This window comes from Mus pahari, chromosome 1 (assembly GCF_900095145.1).
Source record: "Mus pahari chromosome 1, PAHARI_EIJ_v1.1, whole genome shotgun sequence".
Taxonomy (NCBI): domain Eukaryota; kingdom Metazoa; phylum Chordata; class Mammalia; order Rodentia; family Muridae; genus Mus; species Mus pahari.
In genome coordinates this window covers 132358557-132382378 of record NC_034590.1, presented here as the reverse complement: position 1 = coordinate 132382378, position 23822 = coordinate 132358557, and the positions used below count along the sequence as shown (strand labels likewise).

The following is a 23822-nucleotide window of genomic DNA, read 5'->3' as shown; positions in this document are numbered from 1 at the left end:
TAGCTCTAAATTTTGTCTCTGTACCTATATCCTTTCATGGGCATTTTGTTCCTTATTTTAAGGAGGAATGAAGTATCCACACAATGGTCATCCTTCTTGGTTTTCTTCTGTTTTGCATAATGTATCTTCGGTATTCTAAGTCTCTGGTCTAATATCCGCTTATCAGTGAGTGCATATCTAGTGACTTCTTTTGTGATTGGGTTACCTCACTAAGGATGATATCCTCCAGATACATCCATTGTTCAAGGCTGACATAGTACTGGCAGCAGGAATATGGTGTTTCCCTTCTGAACATCATTTCAGGAAAAGACAAATGCACACAAAACACTCTGACACTGATAGAACAAAACAGCAACCCAGAATGCTCTGCAGTCACATCCCTGCAAACAAAAACAAGCACATTAGCCCAACCACACCAAAAAGAGCAAATGTCTTTTCCCTAATTCCAGCTTTGGCTGTGTTCTATTCTTTTCTACTGCCTGGATAATGATTAGTAAAAAGCCTAGTCATAGAGTGGCCCTTACTTCCTGATCACAGCAGTGAGTTCAGAACAAGAGCACTGCTTCTTTGAAATATACTTAGTGTTGCTAAATGTAAATTCCAAATCCTCAAAGCCCAGTTTTTGGTGACTCCTTTTGTGTGCTCCTATGCTTTGTCATAGCTTGGAGCTGATGGTTTCATTCATTAGAACAGGTGAACAAGAGCAATTGTGCTCTATTGCGGTACCAAAGATCTTTGACTGGAGTGATCAGATCCATCAATTTGTCTGAGCTCACCATGTGAGGGAGCCATGTGCAAAGGGCAAAGTCAGCAGAAGCAACAATGAGAGATCTGAAGACTGAGGGGAGAGAGAAAGACCACAACCCAGCTTTTGAAGAAAGGGATTGAGAATAAATCATCATGAGTCATAGGAAGAGCTGAAGAATAGAGGATAAACATCCATACAATCCCACAATCCAGTCAATCAACTAGAATTTACCAAGAGTCAGATATGTGCCTACCATGGAGGACAGAAGGCTGCAGTGACAGACATAGGAAGCACTATTATTTCCTTTAATCACCTCAGTCTTCTGGTAGCAGATAGAGAGAATGAAATTTTACCAAATAATTCCCAGAGTTAAAACATGTCACTATACCTGGTGCTGTTGATAAATGAGGGTCTGAGAAACCAGGCTAAAAAAAAAACAAAACAAAGACTAGTGATGATCTGCCTGGGAAAGAGACTTCAAGATGAGAGCTGAGTGGAGAAAAGTGAGGAGCATCAGGAGACTAGAAGCACACTCATGATTTTATCAATCCTTCCCATTGAAATAGACAAGAGAAAACACTGTGTAACAGGATCTTCTAGGTCAGAAGCTTCCTGAGCCCAAACCAGGCAAATACTATGAGAAACTGTACATCAATATCCATGATCAGTATTAATGCAAAGTCCTCCACCACCACTTACTAATGTAAGGAGAATGGTGAAGTCAAGGGGATTATAAACCACTGTCAATTAGGCTTCATTATTGGACTTGTTATATTTGCAATTGCTTGGAGTTGATAGTCTCATTTATTACAATCAGTCGATAAAAGCAACTGTATTGCATTACAGTACTGCAGATATTTGACTGGAGTGATTTCATCCATCTATCAGTCAGAGCTCAGCGTGGATCACTGACATATGCAAAGGGCATAGTCAGCAGCAGCATTTCAACATATTGAATCATCTGGCAATAGGAAGTCAACATATAAATACAGCTGACATGATACACCATATTAACAGAATTAGGAAATATGATGGGCCATATCAGTTGGTATGAAAACGGCATTTAACGCTGGTTTATGCTATCTTGTACTAAAACTATCAACAGACTAAAAATAGGGAAATAACTCAACATGTTAATATCATATATGCAAACTTTCCAACTGTTAAGACATTTACTAGTAAAAGATGGAAAATTCTCCCACCAAGATGAGGAACAAAATAAGTATAACTCTTTTAGTCCTATCTACCTATAAGAGTAAAATTTCTTTCAACAGGCAAGGGAAAAGCCTCTATTCCAGTGAGTGAAGAAGAATGAATATGTATTATTGTGCATGTAAAAAAATAGTCTAGAGTCTACCCCAAAGCTATAAAAAGCAATCATAAATTCAGTTAGTGTAGGAAATCAACAGGAAACAATAAGCTGCATTCCTGTGTACTGACAAATAATAAAAAAGATGAAGAAAATAATTGAATATGAAAGAGCATTAACAACAAAATAGTGTAAGAATAAACCTAAAATAACATGATAGAATTGTGTGCTAGGAAAACAAAGAATTTTGATGATTTAAAACTAAAGAGGATACAAATGGAAAGGCAAACCAGGTTAACTCAAACTTCATAAAAAAGTTACAGGTAAGAGCTGGAGCTTATGCAAATACGTGAGTGTGTGCATGTGTGTGTGTGTGTATGTGTGTGTGTGCATGTCTGTGTGTGTGTGTGTCTCTGTGTGTGTGTGCATGTCTGTGAGTGTGTGTGTGTGTGTGTGTGTGTGTGTGTGTGTATGTGTGTGTGTGTTTCTGTGCCTGTGTGTGTACGGGGAAAATGTCATGAGATCTTTCTTATGATGCCAGAAGATCAGGTCGTCGTCATCGTCATCGTTGTCGTCATTATCGTCGGTGGTGGTAGTAATAGTGGTGGTGGTGGTGGTGGTGCTGCTGGTGGTGGCGGTAGTGGTAGATATTTTATGGTGATCTCATGTATTTATTGGAAATAAGTCCATCCAAGCATTTTTATATCTTCCTGGTTCAGTTAAAATGGCACTCTGCTTTTAGGAATTTCTGTCATTTCACTTAGATTGTCAAATGTTTTGAAATAAGTAACTTATATATTATTTTACAGTATTTTTATATCCAAGTCATCACCATTTTTAAAGTATTTCCATGTAGGTTGGACATGAACAGGCCAATGACACCATATCTAAGCTTAGTTGCAGCCACCCGAACCACTAGGCATACGCTCATTCTGAAGAATGGATCACTACGGACTACACTTCAAAGCAGTAAATTGGCTGTAGAGATGGAAACAAATTAATTTTTTGAGAAGTATTCCAGGTGTAAAAGTAGTCTTCCATGATGAGTATCCATTATCATATATGAACTGAAAGAAGTGATGTCAGAGCAGACGACTGAAGGCTCTGCTTCACACAGCTATAGGGAAAATAGCACCATTTACTAAGGCAAGGATTCTGCAAAGAGGAACACTGTTTTGGTATTTATTTTTTTCTCAAGGATTTTGAGTTTTATTTGAGTATGTTAATTCTGAAATTTCTAAGACCTCAAAGATGAGAGATACTAGACACTTTAAAATACAGTCTGGAAACAAAATTCTCTCTCTCTCTCTCTCTCTCTCTCTCTCTCTCTCTCTCTCTCTCTCATACATATATATTATTACATAATACAAATTTATATATTTATTTTTATAAAATTTATTTTTAAATTATATGTTTATATATTTTATAATATATAATATTCATAAATTCATAATCCATAAAAAGATAGAATATACATAATTATACTGAAAATGCTGATTTCGAGTATTTCCTAGTAGTGCTCACTAGAATCTAACCTCCTCAACCTGAGATGTGGATACTAGAGAATGATGCATGTTCCTTTCAGATAATAACCAAGGATGTACAGAAGATTGGTTTTGTTCTGCTTGAGTTCAGACCAATCCAAGAGTATATAAATATAGGCAGAGCCTTTCACAGATAAGCAATCTAGTCACATAAACTGGTTCTCTACCCAAGGGAGAGATGGCTGGCTAGAGGATTGCCATGAATTATTCAGACATAATTATTCTTTATGTTTGGAGATTGAGTGATTATTGCCTTTAATTCAAGTATAATTTTCTTTCCATAGTAGTGCTAATAAGTTTCACCTAATAATTTTTTATTTTTTAAATTTACGCGTATTTTCCTGAAACCAAATACTACAGGGTTCAGCATAAGATAAAAGTCAGAGGCCCTCTTCATATTTCTTATATATCATGGATAATATAATTCTACATAGTTTAATAGAAATATTTGTGCTGTCTCTGTCTCTGTCTCTGTCTCTCTCTCGTGTGTGTGTGTGTGTGTGTGTGTGTGTGTGTGTGTGTGTGTGTGTGTGTGTGAAAGATTTTCAAACCAGAAGGACCTTTGCAAAGAGGCCTGAAAAAAATGATTCTTCAGATAGGTACAGACCCAATTAAATAGGCAAGAAAGAAAGCCAACAAGTCTCAATACTGCTAATTTTTTTTTATTTATGAAATAAGATCAAGCAAGTGTAGCTGCAATTAAATTAAGCAATCTTGTCCAAATGCTTTAGAGTTTATTTTTTGGTTTTATACATGGATTACTAATGTATGTGTTTGAATAGAGAAATAGAAAGAATTGGGTTTTATGACACTTAACTCCTCAAACTACAAGTTTTCCTTAAGTGACTGCAAATTTAAACTTTATAGAAAAGCAATTATATTTAAAAATGCATCTGGTTATTCTGTCTTTTCTTGTTTTCTTACTTTTTTCTTATAATTTATTCTACCTGGTTTATGTTATTACATGCGTCCTTACCTAATTTTGTGATGGTACATTTCACTGTCTACAAAGTCTATGAGTGTACCACTGTGGGCTTTGTTTAGAAGTATGGCTCAAATTCCTAAGAGAACACAATTGACAAGCACATGATAGACAGTTGATAAATATTGTGTATTAGTATCCTAAGCTAATGCTCATAAAAAGACAAGAGGATTAAGGCAAAGTGATTAATTTCTCCCTAGTAAGGTAATGCATTTTGACATTGAGTAAAGGAGTAAAAAGAAGATGAAGAACTAAGGCATTCAGGCTGGGGAGGTGCCTCAGCCATTAAAGGTTAGGCTCATATCCAAAAATATAAGAAGCAAGGCATTCAACACTCAGAAGATTGAATAACCTTGACCTGAAACCCTCTGAATATGTCCGCTGAGGAAAAAAAGAGAAAGGGACTTACTGAGGATTCAAAGTGAGGCGTGTGGGCTGAGAAGAGCAGCACCTTCAAACAATGGGCACTCATCTGAGAAGCTGCCTTGGCAGATGAGAGATTAAGCTCTGGCAGAGACACAGAGCTGAGGGCTAGGTTAAAGACAGATTAGAGTTCAGGGAACAGGGCCCTGTTAGGGACTTTTCTTTTGGTAGAGTTGGTAGATGAAGTGCTAGGTTTGAATAAGATCTCTTTCCAGATAAATTTCAAACACCGAGGAAGAATGCAGAGAGTTGAATCTTGAAGCTGCTGATACCCTTGTTACAACTGACCAAAAGGATGTCATTTCATTTGTGTCTTTTTGACAGTTAGTTGCTGTCAAGTTGTTCTGATTTTCTTATACATTCACCTTGAGTCTAAGCTACAGCTTGAAAGTATTTTCTACCATACAATAATTTTACTGGTCATTCTGCTATTATGTCCTTTGATGAGTAAATTCTTAGTCAAAGTAATCTCATTTGTCTCCGTTAGCTTTTGGTGCCAGTGGTATTGGGAGCTTAGCTAAAACAGCACTGTCTGCACCACTGTCACGCCACAGTTCTCTGTTCTTAGTATTTTCATACAATTTCAATATTTTCATAGTATTGGGTTGAAGTCTTCAATACACTCATTCTTCTGCACGTACTTATCCATTGTTTACTGAAGCAATTTTTCTTTCCTTGTGTTCTTGGGATGTTGTAAAGTACCAGTTGGCTGTAAGTGTGCTGATATAGGTCTGGCCCTCTCTTGACTCTCTGTGTTCTGTGTGAATTTTCTCTTGTCAGTGCCCTGCTATTTTGCTTACTATATCATTTGTTGTTTATTTTAACACCAGATCCTTTGATATCTCCATTTTTATTTCCATTGATATTTGGGGATATTTCATGTTTCTGCATGCTTGTGAGGATTTATTCTTTTCTCTATATCTGTGAAGACAAGTATTTAAAATTATATTGTGAGGGTCTCACTGAATCTCATACCCTTAGGATACTCTGAGTCTATTGACATCTTAATAACATCAGTTCTTCCAGTCTATGAAGAAAGGGAACGTTGTTATTTATTTGTAGGTTATTCAATTCCTTAATCATTTCTGAGAGTGGGGGGAATGGAGGAAGGGAGGGGAAAGCAAAGAGGGAGGGGGAGGGAGAGACAGAGGGAGAGAGAGGAATACAGATGCTTTAAAAAACACATTTAACTGTAAAAAATGCAAGTCAGAACTGTACTACAATATCATGTCATGTGAGTTAGGCTATCTATTGCTACGAAGTAAAGAGTAACAAATGCTGGTGAAAATGCAGAGAAAGAAGCACATTGATGGTGGGTCAGAATGAGAAGGAGGAGCTCATTATGAAAACACTATGGGCATTCCACAAAATGTTGAGCTATCGCATAGTCCAGCCATCCAACTGTTCCCAAAAGGAAACCAGATGTCAAACAAACATCTGCACTCCATGTTTATCTCAGCACTATTTACAGTAACCAATATTTGGAATCAACATAAATGACCATCAGTGGCTGAATGAACAAAAAGAATGTGGCAAGTTTACACAACAAAAGCTATTCAGCTTTATGAAGATGTCACACCAGGGCACTTTGCTCTAAATGAGGTAAGTCACGCAGAGAAAGACAAATTGGGCATGCTCGGGCTAACATGTGGAATCCAAACCCATTGATCTTATAGTTGAGAACAGAATAGTGTGATTGCTAGCGATGAGAGGGAAAAGGAAACCATGTATCAATCAAAAATAAATGCAAAGTAGGAAAGAACTGACCTTGGGAAATCTGGACCATTATGTTTTTATTTATTCTACACATATGCATTAAATCTTTAATAATAAACATAGCATGAAGATTCCGGGAACTCTCAATGCTATGGGGAGACAAAACAGACAGAAAATATTTACACACCAGTTTATAGAAATAAGCCACCAAGGATTTAGTCAGCTGTATACCTGAACTTGCCATATCTGATCATCTTTCTGACAAGTTTAATTCTTATCCGAGGATCTGAGAATTTATTATACCTAGATCTGAAACATTGACTTAAATGTACTGGCCAATTAAAACAGCTTTGCTTGCCAGATTTAACCGGTAGCTACCCACATTGTCATATCAATCAACAGAAGGCAGTTTTTCATTCCTAGAATGTGAATTACAGTTTCCATGAGCTATTTCCATGTGTTAGTTCTATGAGAAGCAGACTAAACAATTTATAAAGTTATTTATATTGATTACACAATTTATAAAAGAGGGGTATTCTAGAGAAATCCCTGTATACTGTAGACCACTCTTGCTTGTAGGTCCTTTATTCATGTGACAGACAAAGGCGGAGACTCTGTGACAGGATTCATGAAACTCAGTGTAGAGGGATGAGTTTATCATCTAGGAAGAAGGATGAGTGTTTCAAGTAGTGTATCAAGTGTACCCTGGCAAGCAAAGGCTTGAGATCATCACTGCCAATGCAAGGAAGAGATCTGGTATCTTACACAACTGGTCTGCTGTTTGGAAATGCTTTAGAATTTATGGGAATGTTACTGCAGGGAGAAGCTATTTATAGAAAAGCTTTCACCTGTATATTGCTGGGAAGATGGAGCAGGCATGGCGAAAGTAGCCATGAAAGTAATTCCCATGAAGAGTAAGATACACCACACTTTCATATGTGGGAAATAGCAGCTAAAAGCAGGAGAATACTAAGTGAAAATCAGCTGCTTTTAAGTTTTCTTGGCTGTATTATAATAAAGAAATCATTTGTCTTCTCCATACTGCATCATGTACTTTGTGGAATTTTTCTAAACTTTTAAAAATAGTAACTTTTACTTATTTATTTTCATTGTGCATGGTTACTTGTCTGTGTTTAAATGTACAACATGCATGATAGGTTACTGCTGAGGCCAAAAAGAGGAATCTGACTTTTTGCAAGAAGGGCTATAGGCAGTTTTGAGCCACCATTTAGGTTCTAGGAATCAAACCAGGTCCTCTGTAAGAGCCATAGAGAAGCTTAGCTTCTGTGCCATATCTGCAGTCCCTATTGATCAGTTTTTAAGCACATGCTGATTAAAGGAGAAATTATTTTTAAAAACCTACATTTTTACATCTTTTTGGCTATATTTGTGATTCCAGATACAAGCAGTTATTCAAAATGTCATTCGAAATTTCCTACTCCACCGTCTGGACAGGTTATATTTATAGCTTAGTGAAAAGAACATGGAATATAGAGAAAAGAGCTAGAGAGGAAGCCCAAGTGGTTACAGCTTTGGTGTGTTTGACTTGACTAATTTGAATTGACTAAAAACTCAGCTACTTGTAACAAGGTTAGACTATACATCAAGCTAGGTTACTGTTCACTAATATAAAGTAACATTTTTTTAGCCCAAACTTGCTAAGGTTTATATAGCCAGCTTTACATAAAACATGTGGAAACTTGAGATACTTTCTACTCTGTTTTAATTCATTTTAAAAGCACCAATCACAGCCACTATTGAGAAAACTCCATGTATCTGGAGGCAGTGAACTCCCCATGACATTGCTTCTCAGTCTTTGCTTCTCAAATGTCCATGTGTTTTCTGGGACTCACTGTTGAGCATGTATAGTAATCTCTGAGGTAGGCTCCTTTCCTCTACTATAATAAGTTGGTGGAAATGTGTCCCGCGCTACCTTCTCGCCAGCAAGAAANGACGCGGCACACAAACAGGATCCTTCTGCAGCAAAGCTTTAATGCTCTTGAGAGGGAGAGCATAAGCTTCCAACAGGCAAAGGGCGAAGAGAAGAGAGGGGAGAAGAGAAGAGAGAGAAGAGAAGGGGGGAAAGAGGAGGGGGAAAAGAGAGCGAAGAACCAAATCCCTCAGCTTATATAGAGCAAGATCGCCGCCTAGGACGTGTAACCCTCTGATTGGCGGCCTGCTGTCACCCCAGATGACGCCACGGGAAAGGCAGGGCACAAGGGAGTGGAAATCTACCCAGCACATGCGCAGCTGCCTTGTTTGTTTGTTAGAGCACAGGACATCAGCGCTATCTTGTAATGGCGAATGTGAGGGCGGCTCCCCACAGAAATGGATCAGCTCACTTCTTAGTGTCGCAGATCAAGTTCTCAAACCAGCTAGACATCGTGTACTAACGTTGAGCCAAGGAATTCTAAATTCCAGAGGCATACGTGGTACTCACAAATGCATCTCTTCTACATAGTGACTAATACCTGGGTCTTGAAAGTAGTCGCTCCATCCTTTCCTTTATTCCCCAATAGACATTTAGAGGAACTGAGTTCTCTCTAGGGAATCTAAGGAGGGTGGGCATGGCAAGCCTACAAGAATGCTAAGCTAGACGTGGTCAGCAGAGGCCCATGGAACCAAAGAAGGGCAATGGCCTCTTTGAAGAAAGCTCTGGTGAATATAGACAGGTGCCCGTGGGCCTCAGCCTTGGAGTTATCAAACTGTAGGATAATTGTCAGCTGGTGTCTGTGCTAAGCCGCAATAAACAGGGTTGTTTCTCCTTAGGTACTACCCCACCTAAGCCAGCCTTCTGCAGCCTACTAGGGCCACCATTGTAGATTCTCCTGCTCTCCACAACTGCCCTTCTGGCTTGTCTCTCACACAGGGTCTGTGGTGATCCTAATTGAAGTTCCCAGACTACTGTATGTTGTTCTTTGGCCTACAGTTGTATGTGTAGTTATATGTCTTATTGTTTATTCCACTTATTAAACATAGGCACTTTAAAAATCCCTTTCCTTATTGGCAAATCTTCCTATACCCTCTCCTCCTCTAATCCCTGGCTATTGTCTTCCCAGTGTTGCATTCTCCTCGACTCATCTTTTCTTTCTTCCTCTCTTTTCTCTACTTTGCCTGTTCCCCTTAATAATCTCATTTAGTAACTAATGACTATCATGACAGCTACAGACATTTTGCCATGTTTAGTTCTGTGCTCATTTGGTGATGTTTTAATGACTTCTAATTGACTTTAGGTACATTTCTCGACATTTTATAGTTTGATGCTATAGGTTATACAGCAATTTCATTCCTCCAATTGAGTAGTAGTAAGGGTTGAGTCTTCAAGGATAACTTGTCCATTAAGAAAACATCTCCTGCCAAGCAGTGGTCATGTGGGCCTTTAATCCCAGCACTCAGGAGGCAGAGGCAATCTGATCTTTCTGAGTTCAATGTCAGTGTGGTCTACAAATTAAGTTCCAGGACTGTCAAGGCTGGACAAAGAAACCTTGTCTCAAAACAAAACAAAACAAAACAAAACAAACGAATAAACAAAAACAAGCAACCCTGCCCCAAACCAAACCAAAATGGAGAAGACATCTCCCCAAACTCCAGATGAGTACATGCTAAACACAAAAATATTCGAAACATGAAAATATTTTAAATAAGAAATGCATCAAGTTTTCTTTTTTTCTTTTTCTTCTTCTTATATTTTATTTTATTTTATTTTATTTTATTTTATTTTGGTTTCTCTGTAGAGCTCTGGCTGTCCTGGAACTCATTCTGTAGATCAGGCTAGCCTTGAACTCAGAAATCTGCCTGCCTCTGCCCCCCAAGTGCTGGGATTAAAGGCATGCGCAACCACTGCCCAGCTGAAGTTTTCTTAAATATAAAACAATAGAAATAAATCTTCATATCTTATAACACACAAGTCAATAACAAGAAAACTACACAATATGGACAATGCTTGAATTACTTACAGGTCATCAAAAAAAATTAAAAGTTCTCATAGAGCAATGAAATAAAATTATAACTTACCAGAATCTTTGGATCTTTGGGATACAGATTAAGCATTTCTAAGAGGAAAGTTTTTCTGAGAGCTATGAGTATCATGTACAAGAAAAAAGGAAAAGGAGGACAGGAAAGAAAGAAAGGAAGGAAGAGAGAGAGAGAGAGAGAGAGAGAGAGAGAGAGAGAGAGAGAGATTTCATTGACCTAATTGTGACCCTCAAGGACCTAGTAAAGAACAATCTAAACCCTATAACATACAAGAAGTATTAAGGAAGAGAATTAAAGGAAAATTAAAAGAGCAATACATTGAAAGAATACAAGAGTTGCTTTGTTGAAAAATAAAAAAGTGTAAAAAATTTTTAAATAATCAAGTACAAGAAAACTTCATTAATTTGAAATACTGAGTAGGTTTCTTAGGAACCTACTCAGTATTTCACAGCAAATAGCCTCCATAATTGACAAATGGGATTACACTGAAAGAAGACATGTATGTACAACTGTACAGCAGAGGAAACAGCCATTAGCAAGATAATACACAGAATGGGAAAAGTAATTTGTCAGCAACACAGCAGATATGGGATTGACAAAATGGTATATGAAGGACTTCAAAAATTAAATTAAAAGATCTACAGTTGTCTAATCAATAAATGAATGATAGAACACAATTATAACAGCCCATAAATACTTTAAAAACTGTTCAACAATGTTAGACTTTATCAGTTAAATATAAATTAAAACTGTGAAATTCCAGCTCATTCCACTCAAAATGAAAATCATCAGGAAAAGAAATGAATTAGATATTGGAGGCAGAGGGAGCAAAAGCAAAATGTGATTAAGGTACATTGCTTAAAATTCTCAAAAGTCCATAATATAATAAAGCAGTTTACAGCAAGCACATTGCCAGCATCAACCTTATTGGGGAGAAACTCAAAATCTTTCCAGTAAAATCAGGGAGAAGACAAGGTTGTCTGTTCTCTTCATACCTATTCAATACAGTCCTTGAAGTCTTAGCTAGCAAAATAAGGCAGTTGCTCAAAGGGATACAGAAAGAAAGAAAGAAAGAAAGAAAGAAAGAAAGAAAGAAAGAAAGAAAGAAAGAAAGAAAGAAAGAAAGGAAGGAAGAAAGGAAGAAAGGAAGAAAGGAAGAAAGGAAGAAAGGAAGAAAGGAAAAAAGAAAGAAAGGAAAAAAGGAAGAAAGGGCTCAAGTGAATACAAATTGGAAAGGAAGAAGTCAAAGTTTGGTACGGGACTTGGGTTGGGGGGTGAGTGTTCCGGTAAATCTCCCTAGGGAAAGAAAATAGAATAGATACTTATGGATGGATGGGGGAGATTAGAAAAGGAAGATCAAGTGAAGAGGAAGAGGGAAGATGTGGATGAGGAAGAAAATACATGGAGAGATGCCTAAAATTGAGGGATTGCTTGGAAACCCAATATATAGAAGCTTCATACAATGCATACACATATGAAGGGAATCTAAATGATATTGTCAAACAACAGGGGAGACAGAATATCAACTGTCCATTTCTTGTCACCAAATGGAGCTTACATTATATGAATTGTGTCACAACTATGTGAGCTTTTGGCAAAAAGGGATCCCATAGGAATCCCCCTAATACCCAGGTTTCTGCCAAGGATTTGAGTTGATCTCCACAATCTGACAGCAGTCCGACATTGCTGAAGACAACACCTACACACTTATTGTACATGGAGGAGTCTATATCCATTGTTTACATAGAGTGCTTGCCCCTATGTGCTAGCATATTTGATACATGAAGATACTCTCCATGCTACCAAAGGTGTATAAATACCAATCCAGCCACAAAACATTGGGTTTGCATGATGTCATGCCTGTAAGAAATGCTAGTACTGTTTTATAAAGGAACAGCACCACAAAATGAGTCCTACGTACGTATTGCTATAGTTATAGATCAGTGCCTTAATAAGATATCATCCTAGAAGCTTCCTCTTGTAGCTGATGGAAGTAACCCACACCCACAAAATATTCAGAGAGTGAGATGCCTTGGAACACTCACCCATAAATGGGACATCCCCATCATATCTCTCCCTTCAGGGCTCAGGGAATCATATAGAAGAGGATATAGAAAAAAAAAATGTAGGAGTCAGAGGGAATGGAGGACATCCAAGGCCTCTAAATCCACAGGATCCACAGACATGAACTCACAGCGACTGAGGTAGCATGCACAGAGACAGCAGAGGTCTGCTGAAGGGGTCCAAGAGCTGAAAGGAGAAGCGAACATATGCCCCCAGGCCTAACCCAAAAGCAATCTCCATTGATAACCACATAAAAATTAAATTTTAGTTTCCACAGGGAGTTGCACTGGGGAAACAAACTACTCTTAAAAGTAGGATGTATGATCAGCAGTAGATACCCGATAGAATTAACTCAATGGAACTTTTGGAGATTCTTTGTCTCATAATGTCATGGCAAGGCCTTAAAAATATTTATTTTTTAAATTTCTCTCTCTCTCTCTCTCTCTCTCTCTCTCTCTCTCTCTCTCTCACACACACACACACACACACACACACACACACACACACACACACACACACACACACACTCACGCAGGGTCCTATTGTTCATATATATATGCTTTTATGCAATTCCTGAATGTGAGATTCAGTGGGTCTTTACATCTATATCTATTTCTTGTGCCTTATCTTGGGTTCTTTTTACTTCTGGTTATTTCTTTTGTCCTATTTCAATGTGTTAGTTTTGTTTTATCTTATTATATTTTATTTTATTATTATAACTTAGAAGCTTGTTTGTAATAAGAGACAGAAATGAGATGAATCCAGAAGGGTGGGGATATGGGGAGGAACTTGGAGGAACAGCAGGAAGGAAAACTATAATCAGGATAGATTATGTAAGAAGGGAAAAGCTATTTCTAATAAAATGATAAAAACAAAACAATGTACTGCAGAATTTTGAAAAACTGACTTTCTGAACATAATTTATTATTTATAACATATGCAAATATTCTGGACTCTGGGACTCAGTCAGATGATTTCCCTTTCTGCTCTCTCTGTCTTCACTTTTGATACATATATTAAAATTTTCTACACTGGCAATATAAAACTTATAAAGCAACAAATATTTTGTAGTACTTGAAAAACTTCCTTGGAGAAATGGAGACTTTTTAAGGGTTTGAGACATAGGGAAGATTTTTAGAGGCTTGCTTTTAGTACAACAAAGAATATGCCACAGACCAAATGTTGTCTGGATGAAGATAAAAACAATTGTGATTTAAGCTATACTTCTAGGAATGAATGAAATGTGTTATATAAATTTTGTGTTATAAAGTGAGAATTTGTATTTCATCTCATTCAATACAAATATGTAAGAAAATGTCCTCTGTTCTGGGCTACCTTGTCTGGCCTTAGTGGGAAAGGATGAGCCTAGTCTTGCAGAAAAATGAACTGCCAGGATAGAGGGATACCCGGGGGGGGTGGGGGCTCCACCCTCTCAGAGGAAAAGGGGATGGGGGATGGGGGATGAGGGAAGAATTGTGGGAGGGGGTGACCAGGAGGGTCAGTGAGCAGAGTGTAAAATGAATTAATAAAAATATAAAAATAAAAATAACAAATAACAAAACAAAATTTATCCTTTATTTGAAAAAAAGTAAAGTGAAAGCTTGCTATTGCTTTATATTTTTAAGAACTGTGTGTGTGTGTGTGTGTGTGTGTGTGTGTGTGTGTGTGTGTAATGTAAAAGAAAAATTCTATTCTACAAAGTAGATTATTTTTGAGTGGCCATGTGAACAGAGTTCTCCATGCTTTGAACAGTAAATTTCCTGTTAACATAGCAACATCTAACTCTCGAATCAAGCACCATCATGACTAGTATGTACTGAAAGCCTACCGCAATCTAGCTTACACTCTCTGTGTGCCACCACGCCTGACACATATGCATGAGTGGATAGGCTTGTTGGCCCTGTATCCTCTTGGTTTGTGTTCTACAACTGTAGCCATTTACCACACCCCTGACACAGGCTGGCATTGTCAGAGTCTATACTGTGTGCATTACTCCCAATCTCCAGGAAGAGCTAGCATTTCACTAGCTTCGGGTATTCAAGATATGTTCAGGTGAACTTCAGCCTTCAAAAATACCAGCGATAATATAAGGATAAATAAATAATAAGGATAATAAGGAAAATAAACAGTGATCAATATAAATAAAGATAAATAAATACATATGGAAATATAGAAATGAAGAAAATGGTAAATTTTCTATTTGTAAAACCATGATTTGATATTCAGTTAACATCTTTATTAATGATGTGATAAGCACCTGTTATAATCAATACAAAAACTGTGAACACTGAAGTAGATAATAGATATCTTTATGAGCTATAGATGTTATTATCTCTGTGAATATATGCATGCTTCAGTGTACATTTAACTTAATCAGAGTACTTCTCCTGTGTACAGTTCGGCATCTTCTCTTTTGGTTAGTAATATGGCAAGGTTATCTTCCATGGTTAAAGACAGTGATACTTTTATTTACTGTTATTTTTAAAGGCTGCAATGATGTAAGCTGCTTTTCTGGAATGTTCCAATGTGTCTGGGGATTTACTACTACCTCCTGGACACACACATGTACAGCAGAGCACTGGACATACCTTAGGGGTGTGTGGTGTGGTGTGGTGGTGTATGCATATGTGTGGTTAGAGGAGAAATGATATTAAACACAGTAGGTCTCCTGTATTATGATGTAGGCAATAATGTCTGAAGTTGTAGCCTTGGGACAGACATTTTAATAAGGAAAACTGCATAAAATAGTTTATTTTGGAGAGGAAAATTCTTCTTTGCTATAGGAGTCTCTACTCCAATTTTAAAGCATGGCTCAGTGGTCTGGTATGCTAAGAATTCAGACTTGCATAGAATAAGTGACTGCCGCAATCCATTACCAATATCTCTAAGAGGCCAACACTGACCAGATATCATATTGTTTATTACAAATTTCAACTGACTTGAGTTTAATTGAGTCTCCCAGAAACAGATTCTGAATTAAAATCTATATAGGCAGCTTGCTTAGAAGTCTCAGAAGATGAAATTGTGAAGTAAGAAGAGCAAATTCCACAGAGCAAGGCCTTGATCCACAGTGCAGATGGAGCTGAAGCAGGGGCAACCCTATCTGCCAGGTCCTGTGCACATTCTGTACTGCCCAAAGATGAGACTTTGTATATCTGTGTTAGCCAAATAACAAGGAGGCGAATCTGGATGGGGGAACTCAGAAACCAAGAACAATGTTATCCAAGAAACACATTTGAGAGTGTTCAGCAAGAGAAATTCCCAGCAGCTGATAAGATGCATGTATGAACCATGAAGAGTAGATCTGAGGGAGACACCACAGTACTTGTGCCAAAATCAAGAATGAAAGAAAGGGAGAAAGCACCATCAAGTTCATGGAAAGAAATGCATTTTTAAGGTTAAATGGGAATATTTGGGTACACAATGTATATTGAAAGGGATGCACTAGGCAAAAGGAATGGAAAACACTAAAGATACTGCACTCAGTTGCTACTGTTGTTGTTTGGGTTCTGTTGTGTCTTGTTTTGAGAAAGGGTTTCTCTGTGTATCCCTGGCTGTCTTGGAACTTGCTTTGTAGACCAGGCTGGCCTCCAACACATAAATATCCACCTACCACTGCCCAGCTACCATCCTGCACTTTAAAACTTAAAATTTGGGACAGAATTCTATGTCCATATTGACTAACAAGAAGAGACAATCAAAGCAGCTGTAAGCAAACGTTAAGATTCCACTTTGCCTACTGAACCTGGAAAGTCAGGTAAGTGTCACAAATGGTATTGACCTCTGATGTGCAAAGTTAATGCACCAGAGACACCAGGTATTTACATTTGAAAGATAATGATAATCAGAGCAGGCAAAGAGACAAGACTTCAGACATAAAGCCTGATGTGACACTAGCCATTGACACTATCAACAAGCCCAGAGTTCTTACTCACTGCATTTTTGTTTGCAGTGGCAGTAGGGAAGGCTGAAGACTTCCATCTGTGATTATAATGAGATTTAAGCGGAGGCATACGGGTGACTTCTAGCAAATCTTACTTCATGAATTGTAGAATAGTACATATGTGGCTTTCATCTTTTTTCTTGTTTTAATTATAGATGTAATGGTTAAAGACACTGTAGTTATACAGTGATCAGAAGGAGTCCTAAAGAGTGGCATACCCCCAATGTCACAGGAGTACAGTCAATGGAAACGATGGAATCAGTCACTAACCAATAGGCATTCTGTCAAGTTAAAACACAAACTTCAATACTTAAGCAATTTAAGCTGCATTGCCCTTATAATTAATGATTTCTGAAAACAATGATAACTAATATAGAAAACTAGCAATATGGTTTGGGAACTATTTCATGGGGATTTCACAGAATGAGGACATGGCAGGTGGGAGCAGAGAGCCCAAACTTGTAAAAATTTGCAAATGGTGGAATCTCCAGTGCCAAGGAGACATAGGAGGGGTTGAAGAATGGGGAGGTCATTCTTGGGTCTCAGCTCTTGAAGAGTCCATTTTTATGGCTGATCCCTTACTATTCATATCTCACTTGTTAATCATGAACTTAGTTTAATACTCCTCATCTTTACAAGTGTGTGTTTTGCAGCTTTTCCTTCGTCTTCTTGGGAGGTAACCCCACATCCCTATTTTCAGTATATTTTAAATATCACTTTTTTTTCAAAGCCTCCTCTCAATTCTTGAGCAATCAAAACAGAATGTCCTTGTTTTTATTTTTAGAAAAAAAAAAGACATTTTTTTTCTGGATTGTTTTGTAACAAGTGGGTGTTTTAGATATGTTGTCAGTTTTAGTTTTAACTGCCTGGGGTAAGTACCCAAGATGCTTCACTTTTCTCAAGTCACCAATGCTGACCTTTGTCTCATTGTGTGTTATACGTTTGGTATTTGAGCCTTTTGGTTGAGGAAATATCATATCCAAACTACACAATTCTACCATCACACCTTGTATTCATATACATCTTACAGTGAAAAAAATGCATTCTGTCAACATTAAAGAGCTTCTATCATCTTAAAAGTTCTATCATTTTTCGAGAATCCAAGTCTGTAGCCTATTCTGAGAGCCTTGGCGAACTCTTAGCTATGGGGGTCCCATAAAACCGAAAACAGCAGGGTGCCCGCTTCCAACATACGCATCGATGACACAGGGTAAAACTTGTGACTGTGAAGTGAGGGAAAAGGGAGCCTAGAAATGTGGAATGGGGGCAAAGCAAGATAGAAAACTGTCAGGGCAAGCATGAGACCCTGTTGTTAGGTGTCTGATCACCAGGAAACATGGAAGGCAGCATGGTGTGTGCGCCAAAGGTTTGGCCAGCCTTATTCACAAGTCCAGGCAATCTGCAGCCTGTATAGACTCTCCCTTTGTGGACTTCGGCTCACCATGTGCTCCTTTCCATAGCAGACTTTCTGCAGCCTTGGACGCTTTACCTGGGAGCAGTTCCTTTTCCAGCAACTTCCTGGGAGTTTCCACTCAAGGTTTGGCTTCAATCCCAAAACTTCATGCCTCAGTCTATCCTTTTCAAGTGGACAGTATACATTATCTGTTACAATTTTTACTAAAGAATTTGTGTTCTTCTTAAACAAAGGGAATGCAAGGCAATTCTCATTGCCTTCTAACAAATTTTACTTCCTCGGGCAGCCATAGCTGGACTATCAGTATAGGTATCTGTACACGTTACTTGCTATGGCTCCTTGATTTACATCAGTTAATTTGCTGTTGAGTCAATTGCATCTAGAAGAGACTTAAATGAAAAAAAAATTAGGGGTGAAATTTTTTTCTCTAGTAAAATATGACAAGGATACAATGACAGTTGCAAAGACTTCTGGCAATTGGTCAAAGACGTCGAGGGTCTGTAATCCCTGCTCAGAGTTGTTGAATGATTAACTTACCGTGTTTAGATATCTAGGAACCTATGAGGTTTGAAGACTATGGCGAGGTATTCAGAACCTGAGGCTTACCAGGGTGGTGATTTGTCAATTTCACATTCGTTTTGGAGACTTCCTTTCTTTTCTGTGTGAGAGTGTTTTAGCTCCTGAAGATCACTTGGAGGCACTGTTGTTAAAAGTTGACTTTGAAACTTCAAATACACACCAAAGCCCAAACTCCAGTCTTAGAAAAGAAAAGAAAAGAAAAAAAAAAGCCCATTATGTAAGTTTCAGCTGCCTTGACAGGAAGACAGTAAAACCTCACAAGTTATTTACTTCATCATATCTTGATAACACAAAATCTATTCAGGTAGGCTCAACACACTCCTTACCAAGATGGAGATGACTTCTTAATCCAAAGCTTGGATTCTTGTACTCATGATTTAAATGTTTTAATTTTAGAGACACAGATTTTCCCAGTTGATGTAAACTCCTGAGGAATTTACTAATATAGCTGAGAGCATAGAGGCTACCATCCTTCTCTGTCACATGCAGAGACCACAGAAGGCTAGTCTGCTTCCAAGGGACTGTGTCCAGAGTGACTCTGAAGTTCAGAGGGAACAGCCATCTTGGACCTGCTCTTGCCACTCCCCTTTCTGGCTCCTGCTTTGAGCTTCTCAACTCTGCTTATAATCTCCGGCTAATTAAAGACGATATCATCTTTTCATCTCCTTTCTCCTTCTTGACACTGTAAACCTCTCTCCCCTTGCTCCCAATTCTTTTCTCTAGATATCATACCTTTCTTTGGCTCCATTCATGGGGGCATTTCCCAGCTTTATTCTGGTTGTAAAATCCACACCGTCCCTCTTTCCTGCTTCCGAATTCACCAGTCAGCACCAGACTCCTCCCCGCACAGCTCTATCCACCCCTCAGTTTGTCTTCCAGGCCTGGATGTTCTTTTTGGCTGTTCCCCCGGGCAGGCTCACTTCTGGGCTCTGTCTCTGCTGTGAGAGAGATAGTTCCAGTTTCTTAGGACATACTCAGCTTTGCCAAAATTCTCTGCCTTTAGATGACTTCTCCAGTTTCCCTACTGAGAGAGATGACATTTCAGGGCCTAAGTTTTTCAAAGTCAGGCTGAGCAGGTCGTTTAAAGCTGAAAGCGGATGATCGGCCTTTGAAGTTCCTTTTCCTTTAAGAAATTCTTCTACTTGGAATGTCCTGTCACATTGAGAAGGTGTTAAAATGCACCCATTCCTAGAGAATTAGAATTATTTAACTGCTCACAAGACAGATCTGATGTATGTGTCTAGGTTTTTGAACCAGAGCAGACACTGCCACCCTGTTTGTTCATACATGCCTTCTTTCTGAAGGAGTTAAGATTTGTGTTAGTTTTCGTCCCTTGTCCTCAGCCATAGTTCATCCCACACTGGCAGAGACAGAGCATGCCTTCATAGCTTTCCAAGACAGTTGCAGAGAAGGCTGGCAATACAACAAAACCTGGTAGACTGCCAAAGAAAGGTTGATAAAGGGAATTAGAAAGACTCAGACTAAGGGAAGCATTGCCAGCTGACTGGTCCTGGAGGCCAAGGGATGTAACAGTAGACAAGTATCTTGAATGCCATAGTCTGGCTTTTGTCCTGTCTTTCCTTTTACCTGTGATTGCAAAATATGGAGTTGGACTTGAAAATCTTCCAGTAATGGGGAAACTGGGGCAGAAGAGATTGTTACTTAAAAAAAAAACATGTTTCTGTATGAAGACAGAAATGTGGTGGTGGGAAAAAGTCAAATTCCTAATAAGACAATGTCCTTCTTGTGAAACACACACACACACACACACACACACGCACATGCACACATACATGCACAGGTGAATGCATGTAAACACATGCACACATTCATACAGATGTACATACACATATATACATACATGTATTTGTGTCCGCATATACACAGACACATACGTACATACACCAACACATGCATATACATACTCCTCTACAGACACACACAAACACATATGTACACACACAAGCACACACACACACACACTCAAGTGTCACGCACTGCACACACTGCTTTGGACATGCACTTGTGTACCACCACTGTACAAGGTATATGTCCAAGATATTTTCAGTATTACTAAAAAGCAGGAAGAATCATTTTACCTACATTTCAGTAAGTGTACCTCTTTCCCTCATCGAAGAAGCTTCTTTTTGAAGCAAACAAAGACCACTCAGGAATCCCTCACTGGTCAAAATGCAGAGAACAAGAGAAAATGGAGAACTCAGTCCCAGTTGACAGATCTAAAATAACCCCCCTGTATCTGTCTTAAGGAACATCTCAGGTGAGAAAGCAGAGAGAATATAAAGAAAAGAAAACCAGGAATTCAGATGTGAGGTGGTGCCTTCAGTATATGACTGGAAAGATGCACCCAGGAAGTCTCAAAATTATGGCTAAGTACTAAGATCTTAACAGTGATCATCCCTTCCCCAGGGACAAGACTGCAACCCCAAGCTATTGTGGTAAATTCTTACCCCCAATAAGCCCATATAAAAGCACAGAACTCAGTTATTATATTTATAAACTGTATGTCTAGATTGGGCAGATCTGTCACTGTTCTAATTTATTCTCCAGATATGAGACACTTTGCTACTTGTGGCTTCTCCAGGCCATGTGGCTCTGCTCTATTTTCCTTCCTCTCTGAGACATCCCATTCCACCTTTCTCTTTCATTGACCAATCACCTGCTGTAGACTTTATGTGACCAGTCAGAATGGGGAGAAGGTTCGGTGAGATCCCCTGGGTATGTGCTCTACTTAAAGAAGCAGGATTAACATCAAAAGTCAAATAGCACTAGGGCAACTCAACACCAAGCAGTCAACCTTAAATATATGCATGTAAGATCAACAGTAAATGGACTTCTTTCTTTCTCTCTCTCTCTCTCTCTCTCTCTCTCTCTCTCTCTCTGTGTGTGTGTGTGTGTGTGTGTGTGTGTGTGTGTGTGATAATTAAAGAAAAAGGGGTCATGAATTTGAGAGGGAATAAGTGGGACATGGTAGAAGTTAGAAGGAAGAGAAGGAATGATGACAAATGTTAAAGTAAACTTAAGCGATAGCAGACTTCAAAGATCTTATGTTCCTTATCCAGGATATGATCATAGTTTGAATTTTTAAAACAAATTTTAATAAGTATAAATCACAATATAGCTTCTCTCCAATCCCTGAAATCTTGAACTACCATGTATAGTTTCACCAGTATTATTTCTGTGCTTAAATGCAAAAAAACTGAGAATAGCTAGATGTATATAATTGTAAGACTAAAAGAAATCTGGGAAGCTGGCTAAACATGACTTCACCCCTTTGTGATGACTTAGTGTTCACAAGAATGTGAGTTTTGCAAGTCAGAATTTGCTGAGTAGTGAATTTGGTGCATGGGAGAGTCCAGTCAGGGGTCGTGACTGTTATTACTGCAGACCATGAAATATGCTCAAGTCTCAGAGCAGAGAGAAGAAAGGTTTTGAAAACTAAAGCGGATTTATTTATTACTCAGGTTTTTTAGCTTCTATATACACCTGGATTCTGTTTATTCTCCTGCTAAATACTGCTAATAAAACAGATAAACATGTGTTTTATATATATATATATATATATATATATATATATATATATATATATGTGTGTGTGTGTGTGTGTGTGTGTTATGTAGACCAATGAGATAAAAGAGAGGACTCAGAAATAATCCCATGCAGCTATACCCATCTATCTAAATTTTGACAGGAGGCAAAAATATACATTGGAAACAAAATAGCTTTAATACACGTTGGAACATCTTCTGGGTATATGCCCAGGAGTGGTATAGCTGGGTCCTCAGGTAGTAGTACTATGTCCAATTTTCTGAAGAACCACCAAACTGATTTCCAGTGTGGTTATACCAGCTTGCAATCCCACCAGCAATGGAGGAGTATTCCTTTTTCTCCACATCCTTGCCAGCATCTGCTGTCACCTGAGTTTTTTATTTTAGCCATTCTGACTGGTGTGAGGTGGAATCTCAGGGTTATTTTGATTTGCATTTTCCTGATGACTAAGGATGTTGAACATTTCTTTAGGTGCTTCTCTGCCCGTCAATATTCCTCAGTTGAAAATTCTTCGTTTAGTTCTGTACCCCATTTTTTAATAGGGTTATTTGATTCTCTGGAGTATAAGTTCTTGAGTTCTTTGTATATATTGGATATTAGCCCTCTATAGAATATAGCATGGGTAAAGATCTTTCCCAATCTGTTGGTTGCTTTTTTTTGTCCTATTGACAGTGTCCTTTGCCTTACGGAAGTTTTGCAATTTTATGAGGTCCCATTTGTCGATTCTTGATCTTAGAGCATAAGTCATTCCTGTTTTGTTCAGGAAATTTTCCTCTGTGTCGATGTGTTCAACATTCTTTCCGACTTTTTCTTCTATTAGATTCAGTGTATCAGGTTTTATGAGGAGGTCCTTGATGCACTTGGACTTGATGCACTTTGTACAAGGAGATAAGAATGGATCAGAGAAACTTGAAGCAATCCCACTAAATCAGGGAAAGGTTGCCCACTCTCTCCATATTTATTCAATGTAGTACTCAAAGTTTTAGCCAGAGCAATTAAAGAACAAAAGGAGGTCAAAGAGATACAAAGGAAGAACTCAAGATATGACTATTTGACATGATGACATACTTAAGTAAGTGATCCCAATAATTCTACCAGAGAGCTCCTACAGCTGATAAATAACTTCAGCAAAGTGGCCAGATATAAAATTACATCAGAAGCCTTCCTCTACACAAAGAATAAGCAGGCAAAGAAAGAAATTAGGGAAATGACACCCTTCACAATAGTCACAAATGACATAAAATATCTTGGTGTGACTATAACCAAGCAAATAAAGGATCTGTATGACAAGAGTCTCTGAAGAAAGAAATCAAAGAATACCTCAGAAGATGGAATGATCTCCCATGCTCATGGAACGGCAGGATTGTTCTGGCTAGCTTTGTGTCAACTTGACACAGCTGGAGTTATCACAGAGAAAGGAGCTTCAGTTGAGGAAATGCCCCCATGAGATCCAGCTGTGGGGCATTTCCTCAATTAGTGATCAAGGGGGAGAGGCCCCTTGTGGGTGGAACCATCTCTGGGCTGGTAGTCTTGGGTTCTATAAGAGAGCAGGCTGAGC

At 38.4% G+C, this 23822-nt stretch overlaps 1 long non-coding RNA gene across 1 annotated transcript in view; it reads right to left on the bottom strand.

Annotated features, from left to right (window-relative positions):
- Positions 1-19515, bottom strand: part of LOC115065217 — a 57766-nt gene extending 38251 nt beyond the window's left edge. Inside the window, exons 1-2 of the long non-coding RNA XR_003845000.1 lie at positions 19430-19515; positions 18725-18875 (exon numbers count right to left, since the gene is read on the bottom strand). This is a non-coding gene — a long non-coding RNA (uncharacterized LOC115065217). The remainder of the gene's footprint in view (positions 1-18724; positions 18876-19429) is intronic.
- Positions 19516-23822: the final 4307 nt, after the last annotated feature.